At 40.0% G+C, this 15806-nt stretch overlaps 1 protein-coding gene and 1 long non-coding RNA gene across 10 annotated transcripts in view; one reads left to right on the forward strand and one right to left on the reverse strand.

The window, feature by feature from the left end:
* Positions 1 to 175: 175 nt before the first annotated feature.
* LOC125344163 lies at positions 176 to 11626 on the reverse strand. The gene is made up of 4 exons (XR_007209420.1): positions 11055 to 11626; positions 4806 to 4940; positions 4263 to 4344; positions 176 to 886 (listed from the first exon to the last, which is right to left on the reverse strand). It is a non-coding gene; the product is annotated as an uncharacterized LOC125344163 (long non-coding RNA).
* Positions 11627 to 12290: 664 nt separating this feature from the next.
* Positions 12291 to 15806, forward strand: part of Enox2 (ecto-NOX disulfide-thiol exchanger 2) — a 293814-nt gene continuing 290298 nt past the window's right edge. For 3 of the 9 annotated variants that reach the window (XR_007209419.1, XM_048336775.1, XM_048336779.1), the window contains exons 1-2: positions 12291 to 12535; positions 13765 to 13824. The gene's annotated coding sequence lies outside the window, so the exon portion shown is untranslated. Of the gene's footprint in view, positions 12536 to 12563; positions 12772 to 13764; positions 13827 to 15806 lie in introns of those variants that run through there. The other 6 variants (XM_048336776.1, XM_048336780.1, XM_048336781.1 and 3 more) reach the window with 4 other exon arrangements.

Consider the following 15806-nt stretch of genomic DNA (forward strand, 5'->3'; position numbering starts at 1 on the left):
AAAGCCTATTGATTCTGGAATCCCCCAAATTCTAGATTTTGAGTACCTTATATTATATAGAACATTACTGAAATAAAATCCTTATCCAGTGGGCTGGGAATATGGCCTAGTGGTAAAGTGCTCACCTCGTAAAATCCTTATCCACAGACAAGGTACATCACGAATGAGATTCCAGGTACAATTAGAAGGCTCTGGGAAAAAGAAGTAGGGAGAAGAAGCTTACTATGTTTCTGTATCCACAACTCTCACATGTGAAAAATAATGGTTCCTATCACAGGAAGTTATTGTAAAGAATTAAAAAGTTATTCCTGCTAAAGTACACGTGGCAGCACCTGGCATGTAGAAAGGACTATCTTTGATGTATACAATTATAGTAAATTACATGATTTGATTTATATAACCACTACCTTGTTACTGGCAGGCTTTGATCACACTGAGCCCTTCCATACAGGGTGTTTTAAGAGGATAATCCTTTCCTGGCTCTCAGTCACACATCAAGCCTCCAGGTTCCTGCTTGAATCCCTTGTAGCACACCGCAGGCTCTGTGGTTTCCTCTTCCAAGGTGTTCTTGTTGATGACCCCCTACTTGCAGAGAAAATCCATGAGCATCAAGGTGGCTGGTGATATAAGTGAATAAAAGAGCAGCACAAAGAAGCAAAGGGGCTATTAGGACATCATCCTGCTGGCTCAAGGAAGGTGTTACAGTGAACAATGCTTAGCAACAGCAAGACAGTTAAGAACTCTTTCCCTGCCCTAGTCCCCTTCTTCCTACTAGCTTAAGACACTGCACCCTGCAGCAGCTTCCCAGGGTGACTCCAGTCATTGTCCCCTTCATCTATCATGCAATGTCATCGTACACTGCTTTATGTGACTTGATTGTTTAGTTCTGGCAGGATGAGAAATGTAAACTGTTTAACATTTGAAGTGTAAACTATCATCCTTTAGGGAAAAATTCTCAGTATACATAGGGAAAGGGACTCACTGACAAGGACAATGCTGGCATGTTTTGCTCCTTTTAAAGATACTAGATTCCTTAAGGGCAGGGATGAGGATTTCTATTTGATTAACACTTTTGTCTACATCACATTACATGGTAGAAAGCCATGGAGCAACACCCTATCTGGAATTTTTTTGGACTATATAGAAGTCCCATTGTCCCTTCACTGGCTTTAGGCAGATTGTAAATGCAGCTGTAGATGGTGGGCTTTCTGTAGGTTTGAAGTATGCTGAATTTTCCCTAATCTACTCAAAGCCTCACTCCTGCTGCTTGAAAAATCTATCTAGCTTTTAGCTTTCACACAAATCCTTCTCAAGGATTAAACTCCAATGGAAATTCCTGGTCTTAGTAGCTTTCCAGAAGCTGAGCCTCCTCAGTTCCTACCAGCATGCACTCGGGGCATGCGCCTATCACTGTACAGGGATATAGTGGAGGTTGAGGTTCAGCATCGCAGTTGTCATTATCCTTATGGTCTAGGCGAATACTGCCCTCTGGTGCTCAGCTCTAGTATTACTTGTGTCCATTTCATGTTTCCTCATCCCTGTTTCTATACACATACCCAAGTTATGTGCTTCACCTGGATTGTCCCATTCTCCTTCATTCTATTTAGTCAAAGCCTCCCCATCCTGAGGTCCTGCTTAACTTCTAACTCCTCCAATAAGCTTCATCTGATCTCTCTAGTCTGTGATCTCCTTTTCTATGAGAACCGGACAGGGAGAAAGGGCTATCTTTATATCATTGCAGTTATGTTATAAATATTATGAGCAGTTGTCAGTCACAGTGAGGCATTCCTGAAAGGGTGCTTTAAAAAGCTAACCCCCATATTTATCAAAATGTACTCTGGGAAATGGAGCAACAACCACAACAAAAATGCTAACACCATCCTGTTTTTCAGTCACTTCACTCTCCAGGATCCTATTTACTACTCACCACTAAAGTTAACATCTCATAATTTAACATAGTGTTCTTGACTGTCATGTACTCTTTACATTCATTCTTAACTGTAAATACCTGAACGAAGAGACCACATCTTCGATTCCTCCTAACACAGTGATTGAGGATATAAATAATGCTACAGGAACAATAAGAGCTACTATTTGTTGATCACTAGTGATGGGTCAAATCATCAAATGAAACATACTTTAGATCAATATGTATCATGTAAGTCCCATCGCAACTCTGAGGCATAACTATAATTATTCATCACAAATGAGTAAATTGAGGTTAGTAGAGGCAAATTGACTGCCTGAGTCTAGAATTGAATCACTCTATAGCAGCTGGGCTCCACAAACTGCTCTATAAAACCATGATCCCACTGTTTTCCCAAATACAATCTGAATAAACCACTGCACCAGAATCACCCCAGCTGTCAACAAGAACTTGCTGTGTCCCACCCCAATTAAACCACATAAGAATGTCTGAGGATAGAAACCAAGAATGTCTGAGATTTCACCAAGGTATTTGAGATTGAAATAAAGTTTTAGACCAAGTACACTATAAGTAAGACACATGCTAACACAGAATCATGCATATAAACACATACCCACACATGCACATGAATAAAAACATATCCACAAATACATAATACTTGACGTCAGATTCACCCTTAGGAATCAGTGAGGGAATATTTCTATAGTATCTCCTTTTAAAGCTAAATCATTACATCAGGAAATCTACATAATGAATTCCACATTCCTGCCTCTATGGGAAAAGTAGATATAAAAATGTTTTGATCTCACTGGATTCTAGCAAGGGAAGAATGCTGCCTTCCCATACATACAATCCTACCTCCAGTCCCTCCTGTCTGTCATTAAGTCACATCATCAGTCCACTTCAAAGCAAGGGAAAGATGCAAAGGAGTTTAAAATATGAAAAGATATTTGTTTGACTAATTTTCTAGTGTAGATTGGAACAAGTTATTTCATTTCCCTTGATTCAGTTTTTCGTCTGCAAAATTAGGATGGTACTAAGAATACTACCCAATTTCAAATGATTGGCATGAAAATTAATTGAGTTAATACACTGAAAGACCTTGGATTCTGAACTCTGGAACAAGAATGCAGCAAGTTATACTCAATGTTAGTAGAATAGTAGCAACCGTCATAAAAAGTAGTCATCAGGTTTTGAACTGAGCTTGGATTAGACACAGATCTGGATGGAGCATCCCAGAGAGTTTGTCAAAGAGTATGGGAGAATATGCATTTAGATCTGAACTGAGAGGAGAAAAATAAAATGAGCATATTTTCTTCGCAATTCCTCTCCTGTCATATTTATTTAACTCATGATTTTTTTATTTTATAATATGCAGCTTTTATGACACTGCAAAAACAATTCAGTGTTCCCATTCCCTGGTGTTGGCAGATACTACCAGGAAGGCTGGGATAAAGTAAGGAAGGTGATGTCAGAAGAACATTAGATTAAATAAAAACGATAAATACTCTCATACTGGTTCTAGTGAAGTTTTACTGCCTCATTACTTTTGGGCGCTTTAGAGATTATTGCATCTACATTTCATGCACTGTTCAGTAGGTCAATTTATATGAACAGCAAAAATAGTTGTGACCCACTTAAATAGGACCATGCTGAAATCTCATGGTTGTGGGATAGAGGCCCAGTTTTTCGCTTCATTCCAGCCAAAGATTGTTACATGTCCTCCAGCCTCATGCCTCAAAAGGACATATTTTTTGGTCAGTCGTAGGGCTTGAACTCAGGGCCTGGGCACTGTCTCTGTGCTTTTCTTCTCAAGGCTAGTGCTCTACCACTTTGACCCACAGATCCACTTCTGGTTTTCTGGTGGCTAACTGGAGATGAAATTTGCATGGACTTTCCTGCAATCCTCAAACCTCAGTTTCCTGAGTAGCTAGGATTACAGGCGTGAGCTATTGGAGCCTAGCTTGTATAATATTTTTAACTGTAGGGTTATGGATTCCTAAAGGCAAAGTTATACCTACTGTAGATGCAAGAACATGGCATTGATAGAAACACTGCATATACCAGGGTCAAGCATTGGCCATAAGTAGCATCAGGGAGTAAGGGATTGCAACAGAACAGCTCTGATTTGCTCTTTCAAAATACTGAGTTCATGAACCACATTTTACCTGGACAAAGGCCATACATCAACCATAGAACCAGAAAGTAGGTCTTTGAATTTATTCTGTTAGAATTTTACTGAGTTTTCAGGTGCAGAGATTCACATATCTAATCAAATTTGGAAATTTTACTATGATTTATGCAGATATCCTTTCTGTCACTTTATGTCTCTTACCTCGGTGAGTGATTATGGTGATTATGTTGGTCTACTTAATGGTGTCTGTCCCTCATGTCCAGTCAGAGTTTATTTGGTCATTCTGAAAATAGAAATATAATCCTTATTAAACACTGTATATAAATTCCCTGGGGGAAGATGTACATGTTTGATATAATGTATATAAATCAAGCCAAGAATAGACTGTGGAACTAATATGTTCCACTAATGTTCTCTTTAAGGTATTGTTGGCAAGATTAGTCTTTGGGCATAGACAAAAGTATAGAAGTCTACGTCAGATTTCCTCTATTTTCTTCCACCCCATACTATTTATGCACATAGAACACTATCAGGAACACTTGTTTTATACCAAGTGATTCTCATGGAGGGAGTACCTACTGACTGACTGTAGCTCACAAACATTATGGAGGTACCTTCCCCACATCTTTCAGTCTCCCTTAGATTCAAAGCACTATGGCGAATGCCCAATGGAAATTGAACATATTCCAACTACTAAATCATTCTGTATATTGGCCTAACTGTAGTAAGGTCTAAAATACCTACTAAAAGTCATTCCTGGAGGCTGAAGTATTTTGTGGCAGTATGGTAAATGAAGAAAAGCCTTTATTTGATGTATATGAGTTTTGATCACAGCTCTGCTTTGTAACATCCAGAAGAAAATCTTCCCACATATGTTTTCTTCATCATAAAAAAGGAGATAATAATAACATGAACCACTTTTCAGGGTTGTGAGAATCAAATGAGACAACTGATGAAGCCAAAGAACGGAGGCAAGATGTAAATTTCACGTCCATAACACCAGCTGTGGTGTTAAAATCACAAGAGATTTGAGTCAGATAAAGCTGGATTTGAAACCTGGTTCTTCTCTACAAGCTGTTACCCCTTCATTTGCCTTAAAGAGTTTAATCTTTAACTGTGTAATAGAGGTAATAAACAGTAGAGGTAATATACCAACAGTACATAAATGGCATGAGGTTTCAATGGGACAATGTAAGTGAAGGTATAAGCTGGGCATGATGGCACTTGCCTGTATCCCTAGTACTCAGTAGGCAAAAGAAGGAGGAGGAGGAGGTGGTGGAGGGGGAAGAGAGGGGGAGGGGGAAGAGGAAGAGGGGGAGGGGGAGGGGAAGAGGAGAAGAAAGAAAAAAAGAAAGAAGGAAAGAAGGAAGGAAGGAAAGAAGGAAAGCAAGGAAGGAAGGAAGGAAGAAGGAGTTGGAGAAGAATGAGAAGGAGAAGAAGAAGAAGAAGAAAAAGAAGAAGAAGAAGAAGAAGAAGAAGAAGAAGAAGAAGAAGAAGAAGAAGAAGAAGAAGAAGAAGAAGAAAGAAGTACTAGTAGTAGCAGCAGTAGCAGCAGCAGCTAGGTACCAGTGGCTCATGCCTGTAATCCTAGAAGCTGAGATCTGAGGATTGGGGTTCAAAGCAAGCCCAGGCAGGAAAAGTCCGAAGGACTTGGAAAAAAGTCTTTTTTTTCTTTTTTTGTGTTTAGTTTAATTTAATTTAATTTAATTTTCTTTCTTTTTTTATTGTCAAAGTGATGCACAGAGTGGTTACAGTTTCATATGTTAGGCTTCGGATACATTTCTTGTACTCTTTGTTACCTCCTCCCTCATTCCCTCCCCTTTCCCTTTCCCCCCATGAGTTGTTCAGTAGATTTACACTAAACAGTTTTGCAAGTATTTGTGGGACTCAAATTCCCCGTCTCCCCGTTTCTCCCTGGGAGATGCCCAAATCTAAACTATGAAAGAAACTCGGCTCTACCCCTCCCGCCTGCAGAAGGAGTAAAGCGTATCTTTATGGACTGCGCTAAGCTGAGGAGAGATGCCGAAATCCCCCTCCCTGTCCCCATCACGTGTCCGGAGCCGATGCAGGACAGAGATTTCGGGGAGCCAGTCTGGATGTTCCACCAGTCTCAAAAAGCTTTAATCAGGGGGAGGTTTTATAATGGCAATGGCGGGCAGGAAGAGGAGGGACTAATTGAATATTAACGAATGGCTGAATGGGCTGTCCCTCAAGTGATGTCATGGAACTTCCTCTATGGGCAGAGTCCACAGCCCCCCAAGAGCCGGGTCTCTGGGGGCTCTGCCACCATGATGGCACTCACGTGCTCGCCTCCAGGGGTGGGGACTTCTCTTCCGGTTGAAGCCGGAAGGAGGCGTGACGGGCTAAAGCCAGCTGTCCTCTTAAAGGCACAGCCATCCCCCACAAGTATTACTTTTGTAATCGTTTGTCTTTTTTACCCTGTGTCTCTCAATTTTGGTATTCCCTTACAGTTTCCTAGTTCTAATACCTGTATACACGGTTTCCAATGTACTCGGATAAGATACAGAGATAGTGCAGGTACAACCACAGGAAGGGCATACAAGACGATCATCAACAATTGAAGCTACGATTTCACATCGCATGTTGAAAGTAATTACAACAGTGATATAACAGTCATTTCCATAACATGCAGTTCATTTCACTTAGCATCATCTTTTGTGTTCATAAGGGCATAGCTATTGGGCTCTTGTGATCCTCTGTTGTGACTAGCCTAAACCTGTGCTAATTATTCCCTATGAGGGAGACCATGGTAGAGTCCATGTTTCTTTGGGTCTGGCTCACTTCAGTTAGTATAATTTTTTCTAAGCAGCCCCACTTTTGGGCATCTACCCAAAAGACCACAAACAAGAACACACTAAAGCCACCAGCACAACAATGTTCATCGCAGCACAATTTGTCATAGCTAGAATTTGGAACCAACCCAGATGCCCCTCAGTAGACGAATGGATCAGGAAAATGTGGTACATACACACAATGGAATTGTATGCCTCTATCAGAAAGAATGACAATGCCCCATTTGTAAGGAAATGGAAGGACTTGGAAAAAATTATATTCCGTGAGACTCTTATCTGCAATAAACTATGCACAAAAAGCCAGAAGTGGCTCTGTAGCTCAAGTAGTAGAGCACTAGCCTTGAGCACAAAGAGGCTTAAGGACAGCTCTCAAGCCCTGAGTTCAATGCCGAGGACTAGCCTCCCCCCGCAAAAAAAAAAGCAGACAAGAAAACAAAAAAAATGTATGTGCGTGCACTCCAGATATTTACTGAGCATATAGTGAGTGTGAAATGATTAATTTAGCATGGGGAAAGATCAGGGCTAGATTAGAGAAGTTGCTCAGGAAAGTGCATTACTGGCACACACACACACAAACACACACACACACACACAAAATGAGAAAAGAGCTTAACAAATGGAAGTTTCCATCCACTGAAAATGTTTCCAACTTATACTACTCCTGCCCAGATAGACTGTAAAAAGCTCTCTCCCTGCAGAAGCATTATCCACTTTCCTGGGGTGGCTACTTCCTGCTCACCAGATTTTTCCTTTCCCTTCAGTCTCATGTGCTTGCCACATTCTTCCTAAGCATAAATTTCTGAGATGCCAAGGACAGTGCGGGTCTTCTCTTCTTTTGTGACTATTTTGTTGTTAAAAATCTTTCTTAAAGGCCATTTGAGAACCATTTTACTGAGAAGTAATTAACAAACTTCATTCTATCTATAAACTGAGCCTCTTTCAGGCCATGTTTCAAAGTTTTAACCCTGATTAAGTTTGTTGAGTACTTAGGCCAACTAACATCCTGATGGCTTAAGTCTAGTCCAAGAATAGGTACACACCTAACTCCTACACTCAGTATAAAATGAATGATCAGCATGGATACTAACTGAGCTCTAGCCCTGGAGCACAGGCTGATGCTCTCTGTCACAGTCTGAGATCGGATCTTGGAAACTAACCCAGCTACAATTTCCACAGACTTAGCACTAACCAGAAAATGACCCCAACATTGGCAACTGCATGACTACTAAACTTGGCCTCATACACAGATGAAAACATACACAGAGACCAAACTCTAAACGTGGCCAAAGACTATGCTGTGGCCAAGAAGTGAAAACAAATCTTCTACAAAATTTGAGGATATATTCTGAATACAGCATAAGCTTGCACATAGGCAAAACATGGTCACAGACTAAGACAAAACCCTCTTCAAAGCCTAAATTCAAATCTAGCCAGAGATTGGTTCATAAATCTTCCCATAGTATAAGCCACATGACCTAGGACAAGCTGAGCTGATCACTACCCACTGACGTGTTTTCTAAGCCTTATAGACTCTTACTGCTTTGATTGCATCCTGAAATTTCTCCACAGACTGAATTCCTAACTCTCACCACAAACTAACACATATGCCTTCCAAATCTGACCTTCCACACTGAAAATAAATCTGATTCCCCCAAATAGCTAATGTCTGATCTTGACTCTTTCAGATAGAATGAATCCTATTTCTTTTAAATGCTAGTCTCAGGCTAACTCCCACCACATCATTAACCTTAACCCTGGCCCTAGACTGATTTCCAGTATCAGAATCTCAACATCTCACCATTACTGGTCAGTGACTGCACCCAAACCTTAAGCATGAATTAAGTACAGATTAAGCAAAGGCATTTCAAACAGGTTTCATGTTCTTAGTTTGAAGACTAAGCAGCAGATTTAACCCTAATCCTAATGGTAGACTTAAATGACCATGGCCAAAATATGAGCCCTGTTCCGGCCCACATTCTAAGCAATGACCAGGATGGAGTCTGTAAATCTTAACCACAATCAGAGAACTAAAGACCAGGCACTAAGCCTATCAAAAAAACAAAAAAAAAAATCCCTAAACCAAAACCCCCCTCATTTGTCACAGAGACTTAAACCCATAAAGCTCCATATTGTGGCCACAGAATGAGCTATACTGAGCTTTATACGGGGAGGTGGTATAGCAGAAAAAACAGTATAAACACTAAGCCCTGGAAAACCAGAATCCTGGCTTTTATTGAATCCTAAGCCTGGAAACAAAACTGATTGCAACATTGACCAAAAACTAAAGTCAGACTTGTTGGTGAACCTAACTCTTGTTGTGGTCTGCCTAAAGTTGACCCTCTGAATTCCAACATTAGTCGCAGCAGGAAGTCTCTTCTTGTGTACCCTGGAAGTCCTAATACTGGTTAAAATGTGAACCTAAATCTTGCACAATGAGTTGACAATGAATTATTCTAGACTACATGGGACTAGTGGCAATCTTTGCATGAGCTTTTATACTGATAAGAGGGGCTGGTGATTTAGCTATTAAGTGCAAGGCCCAAGTTGCATTGTCAGTATCAAAATGAAAAAGAAAGTGTGCCAGGTGTTGGTGGCTCACTTCTGTAACTCTAGCTACTCAGTACACTGAGACCTGAGACCACAGTTCAAACCTAGCCTAGGCAGAAAAATTCATGAGACTCTTATCTCTGATTAACTAGCAAAAAAGCCAGAGGTGTGGCTCAGATAGCGTGCCAGCCTTAAGTAAAAAAGTCAAGTGAGAACATGAGACCCTGAGTTCAAGGTCCAGAACCAGCACACACAAAAAAAAAGGAAGGAAGGAAGGGAAGGAGGGAGGGAAAGATAAGAGGGAAGGAAAAAAATAAAAACACATATAAGGGAACACTAATCAGAAATGAACTTTGGTCACAGGCTAAAACATGACTGTAAATCTAGGCTTTAACACTGATAATCAACCTTGATTTTCTGGTCTACTAACCATGGATCTACTCTTACCTGTAAAGGCAGCTACAGACTCATTAAGTATTAACCTGAGCAAACATTGAAATAAAAAGCATTCTACAATATAAACCTGAACTTTGGCCATGACCTGAAGTCTACAGTGGCTCTGTACAAACAGAATCTTAATCTATTAATCAATGAATATTTTGAATCAGTTTAAAGGACTAGGAAAACTCATATTTTCTTTCTAATTGAGAATCATATTTTCCCTTAGAAACAGAATTAGACATAAATTAGACCTAATATGAATCTAGCCCAGTTGACTTACCTTAGGTAATTATTTCACAAATTCATGTATGTACAATAGTAAATCAACGAATATTGCCTTTGTATATATATAAACACACATTTCAATAATCATGTGAAAATATTACTTGTCACAAATGAATATCTTAATTATTTATCCTGCTTGATGATGGCTTCTACTAGAATTTAACCCTTGATCGGAAGAGTTGTCTGTTTCCCACTTGTCTATTCTGACTATCTACAAGCATGCCTGGAATATTATAGATATCAAAATACTTGTTAGATACATGAATGAGTAGTATTCTAGTTCCTTGTTAACTTTCTGTCCTTCTGTTACTTGGCCCCTCTGTGTTATATTTCAGTGAATTCACTTTGGTTTTTCTTATATATCTGAGTGGCTATTCATTTTCAACTGCCTTTGAATACACATCTTCCTCTTCCCAATACTTATTGTTATTGTCTATGTTCGCCTTTTAAATATTATTTCTATGGGGTATGGGAACAGCTTCATTGATATTACCCATTTATTCCTGCTCAATATAGTTTCTGCAATTTAGAACTCTTTTTTGGTTCCCTGCACTCTCTCTTCCAGTTATGCCTTTTTTCAATGTTTTATATAGACTGTCGTTGACTTCCTTGCCCTATATATGACATATACCTACCTAACTGGTTCTTCAAACCTTATCCCCAGGAATGGCCTCCTCCAGTAGTAATGAGTTCTTCTTAATCCGTATTTCTGTAGAATCCTGTGTAGACTTCTATAGAGCACTCTGAACATTATATACTGCTCTGTTGCAGACTGCAAGCTACATGAGGGAGGAACTATTTTCCAATTTAGTGGCAACAGTACCTAAGTAGATCCTGGTGCAAATAAGTTTGCTGAATTTACAGAAAATCCACCTTCATGTCTTCTTTTAAAATTGTAGGCAATTACCTTAATAAAATGCAATTATTCTTTCTTTTTTAGCTTCAATTTGTGAGTCCAAAAGTTGATTGCACAAAAAAACTGTAGCAGTTCCAATGTAGCATCCATCAAGTTATAAGAATTCATTCTAGCTGAAAGAAAAAAACAAGTAAAAAGTTGGGAATAAAACTAGTTCGAATAAACTACCATCTTTCTCAGGGTTTCAATTACTTGCAGTGTTCTTTATTTCTTTACTTCTTTTGAAGTATTTTTGCTTAAAGTGAAAGCAGTTTGGGACCTATAGTTACTTGTTATTATTTAAGTTATATAGTGTATGTGTTCTATAGTGTATGCATTGCATCATTATACCTGGCCACCATTAAAAAACGGTTATTCTAACCATGTATCTTCACTGCTGGTTAAATACTTATTCTTGTCTGACGTACATCATAATTCTATGTCTAGTTTAAGACAATTTCTAAAGGAAAATATGATTCAATTAGAAAGAAAATATGAATTTTCCTAGTCCTTTAAATTGATCCTGATGTAGGTGGTTCTCACACAACAAACTTTTAAAGGAGTCTATCTTTTCTCAGTCAAAATTCTAAACACACAGAGAATGAGAGAGGAAGAGAGAAAGGGGGGAGAGGGGAGAGGGAGAGGGAGAGGGAGAGGCAGTAGGAATCTGTCTCCTGGGGCTTGAACTCAGGGCCTGGGCATTGTCCCTGAGCCTATCTATGCTCAAGGCTAGCACTCTACCACTTGAGCCACAGCATTATTTTCTGCTTTTTCTGCTTATGTGGTACTGAGGAATCAAACCCAGGGTTTCATACATGCTAGGAAAGCACTCTACCTCTAAACCACATTCCCAGTCTCATAATATATATTTTTAAATATGCCAAACTGAACGAAAATGTCAAATCATAATGCAAATGAAAAGTGCTTCTTCTCAAATGCGAATAGTTTAAGAACATTAAAATAAATCTAGAGCATTCATCTGCCCCTTAAGCACACAACTCTATATCTGTAAGATTTTGCAACGCAGTACATTCCAAACTACAGTACCCAGAATGCCCTCCGTTGTTTAACTCCGCCCTGATACTACCTGAAATGGGACACGGATAGGGGTGCTCTGTATAAAGAAGCGTTCTTGACTCCATTTCCCACACTCCATTTCACTTGCATCTCTCCACCAATGGCAATACTGGATTTCCCGCCCGCTTTCCGCCCCCCTCTCCCAGCCACCTGAAACTACATTTCCCAGAAGGCAGGGGTACACGCCTCAGACTTCCCTGGTGACCGGTAACCAATAGGTGCAGCCGCCGCCACCACGGTGTCTAGCCTCAGGCCCCATAGTCAGGCGTAGGCCGGTTTGTGAGAATCGCGAAGTTGAGAAGACTTTTGTGTGACGTTTGGCGCAACGAAGGGACTCTGGGTCCAGGAGCTGCCGCGTCGGCCCGGCTTTCCGCGGCTGCTTAAGGACTAAGCGCTTCGGTAGCCGGGAGCTGGAGGTCAGAGAGGAAGAAAACTTGAGTGACTGTGGCTGGGGACTATGGGACCGAGGGGGCCTTCGAGGGGAGGATGCTTCCGGGGCCGCCGTCTTCGGTGCCTAACTCCGCCTAGCTCCGCCTCTGCAGGGGAGGGGGTGTCTAGGCTTAGTCTTGGAGTGGGCGCCTCTCGCCTGAAGCCTCCGGAGCACGCTGCTCTATCCCCCCTACTCCAACTCTCTGTTCAGTCACACTAACTGGTACCGCTCCCACCCCCGCCCTATGCCCACCGTAGGGCTTATGTTAGGGTTAGTGACTGGGGCCTTACAGCTCGGAGGGGTCAGGTAATCTCTTTCTTGTCTCAATTTGCAGTCCCGATTTGACTGGAGGCTCCTCCTCCGGCCCCGCCCCCTCCAGCACACACTTCACATTTCCTCTAGAGGCTTGGGGATTCCTTACTGTCTTTGGAACTTGACTTTTTGTCAAAATGTTTGTTTCTGTTTCTTTGATGGCGGGGGGGGGGGGACACAAAATATCAGCCTCTGATTACTGAGCCTCCTGAACCACGCACCCTTTTCCCAATCACGTCTTTGGACTTTGACGGTTTCCCTTCAATTTTTAGAAGGGATAGAAAAAAGAGGGATGTGATTTTGTTTTTGAGAAGTCTTTAAAGGTTCAGTGCAGTGTCCTGGTGATAGTGAAAATCAGATGGGATCTATTTAAAACTCTGGGAAGTTTAATGGCTTCCAGTAATTTGACAACATTACTATTGACAAACTACTTGGGAGGATACAAAATGCAGTAGACTGTGTGAAACAGTACATTATTCCATCGTTACAAACGTGTGTAAAAGGTCCTGTGGGGTGGGTCTAAAGGTATACTAACATGAGTGAGGAATTTGATTGTGGAAGTTCAAGCCTAACCCAGAATATGCTGAAGTCTTGCATCTGTCTCTTAGAACAATCCTGATAGGCCTTCTGGAAGAGGAGATTTTATTTTGGACTCCAAATAAACAAAAGAGATTTTAAATGGACAGAGGAAGGATACTGATACCGCAGTTGGAGGTTGAAAAGGGTGGGTAGACCACATGGACTTGCCTGATTATAGTAAGAGATATTACCAGGGATGTTTTGAGAAATAATATTGAAAAGCTTGAGCTCCAAATAACATGACGATTTGAATAGCTTGAAAATTCTGTATCAAATAAATTAAAGACAAAAATTAAGGTTGAGTGATTTTTCTTTTCATCCTAGGGGAACCCGATTTGAGATCAATTCTTGGAGAATACAAAGAAGTGTGGTGGTATGTTCCAGGTGTGAGTTTGATTTAAATCTAAGAAGAAGTTTATTTAACAGGCATTTTCTTTCTGATTATTCTTAGTCACAATTTGTGGTTGTCAGTTTGAAAGCCTAGTGACTAAGAAATGCATTCACTGTCCTGGTGCAGCAGATAACGTGAATTGTAGTTATCTTGTTGGATGACAATAATGACTGCTATTGGTGGAGCCTATATAATGTCCAAGGCATCATTGTAAACAGTGTTACATTACCTTAAGAGTTTTATGATGTACATACATCTATTACCCCCAAAACTAAAATTCAGAAAAATTAAATACCCAGAGTTGCATGGATCCTTAACGACCTATGAGTTGGGGTTTGGGTGTACTGATTTTTGACTATCAAGTTTGTACTCTTTCCACTATGGTTTGCTTGTCCTGATAATCATTTTTGTTCTTAAATTTCCAGTTGTGGTAAGGACAGATAATTATGAGGTGTAGTTAATCATCCTGGCACAAATCCAAATGATTCATTTTGAAATTCTATGTCAGAATTTGACTGCTGTAAAGTAGCTGCCAATGCCAAATTAGCTTAACTGCTATTACAGCCATACCTAATTGTGTCTGCCAAAATTAAAGTCCATATGGATATTTCTGGATTATATGATTCTCTTTATGAAATATGTCTTACCTCTAAGACATTTGAACCCAGATAGTACTTTGCATTTTATTTTATTGTTTAAAATGTCCTAAGTCACTAGATCTCCATGTCCTCTGCCTACATGACATGTTGGAAATGTAACCTCTTGAGGTACTATAGTATCTAGTATCCCCAAAACAGTTACAAAGTACTGTGGGGAGTTCCACAAAGGAGTGCTTAGGCCAGAGCTAATCAAGAAAGAGTCTGTGAGAGCATGACATGACAAATAGGTCTAGAAGGATAATGAATTTTCCAGGCAAAGAACAGTAGAGAGGAGACATTGCAGACAGAGGGGTCAGCTCAAGGCATATAATCATGCAAGAGTAGGAAGTTTGTTCACTATTGACAGATTCAGGATGACTGGGTGCATATTATTTGGGACAAGGAAGTTGTAATAGTCTAAGAAGAGTTTTAAAACATGTGTTGAGGCTAATTTGTGAAGAATCAACTGTCATGCTGAGAAATTCGTATATGTCCCTTAGGCTGACTGGATCTCATAAAACTACCAATTTTGATTATATTTTGTTCCCACAAAGATAAATTTTATTAGTTATATATTTGAATGTGTCTTATAGAGAACAAAATTTAATTACTTCATCAAAGCTAAGGTTTCTTGGGATTTGGTTTCATAAAAATAGATAAGGAGCCAGTCTTAAGTTGATTTAAGGACAAATATTAAGTAAATAACAGTATGAATATGGTAAAAATTAACAAGTTATACTCCAAGTAATTGACATTTGAGAAATAATATTGACAGTTACTGAACAGATCATTTAAATGTTTTAGCAAAGAGTGCCATAATCAGATTTTCAAATGTAGTTAATGACTCTGGGAAGAATACATTGGAGGGAGATGATATAAGTAGGATTGAGTATTTGGTTCTACAGAGACATAATAAGGACCTGAAAACAGTGATACATTAGGAGACAAAACTGCTTTGAGAGGAATTTAGGAGGTAAAATTGGTAGGACTAGGTAGATGTGAATAGTACTGTATTAGTGCCAACAAGGTTGTTTTAAGAGTCTGTACCATTTATTTGCCTGTTATCCTTTGTATTATATCATGGGTATCATATTGCTATGCTCCTATGTGCATTAAGATTGTTTGGAGGTTGTTGCTGCTGTTCAAGAGTGGGTTAATGTTCTGTAAAGTTATTCTTCCTGCCTTAGTGTCCTCGAGAGGCTTCAGGACTTAGATCAGACATCACCTCTGTGGGGATCTCCCCCACACTCACATGAATGGACATATTAATTAGTATCTGGTTTCCATAGGATCCTACACTTTGCTCTATTCCAGCCGGAACCACAACATAGGATGCC

The sequence above is a fragment of the Perognathus longimembris genome, chromosome 28 (assembly GCF_023159225.1).
Source record: "Perognathus longimembris pacificus isolate PPM17 chromosome 28, ASM2315922v1, whole genome shotgun sequence".
In the NCBI taxonomy this organism is placed as follows: domain Eukaryota; kingdom Metazoa; phylum Chordata; class Mammalia; order Rodentia; family Heteromyidae; genus Perognathus; species Perognathus longimembris.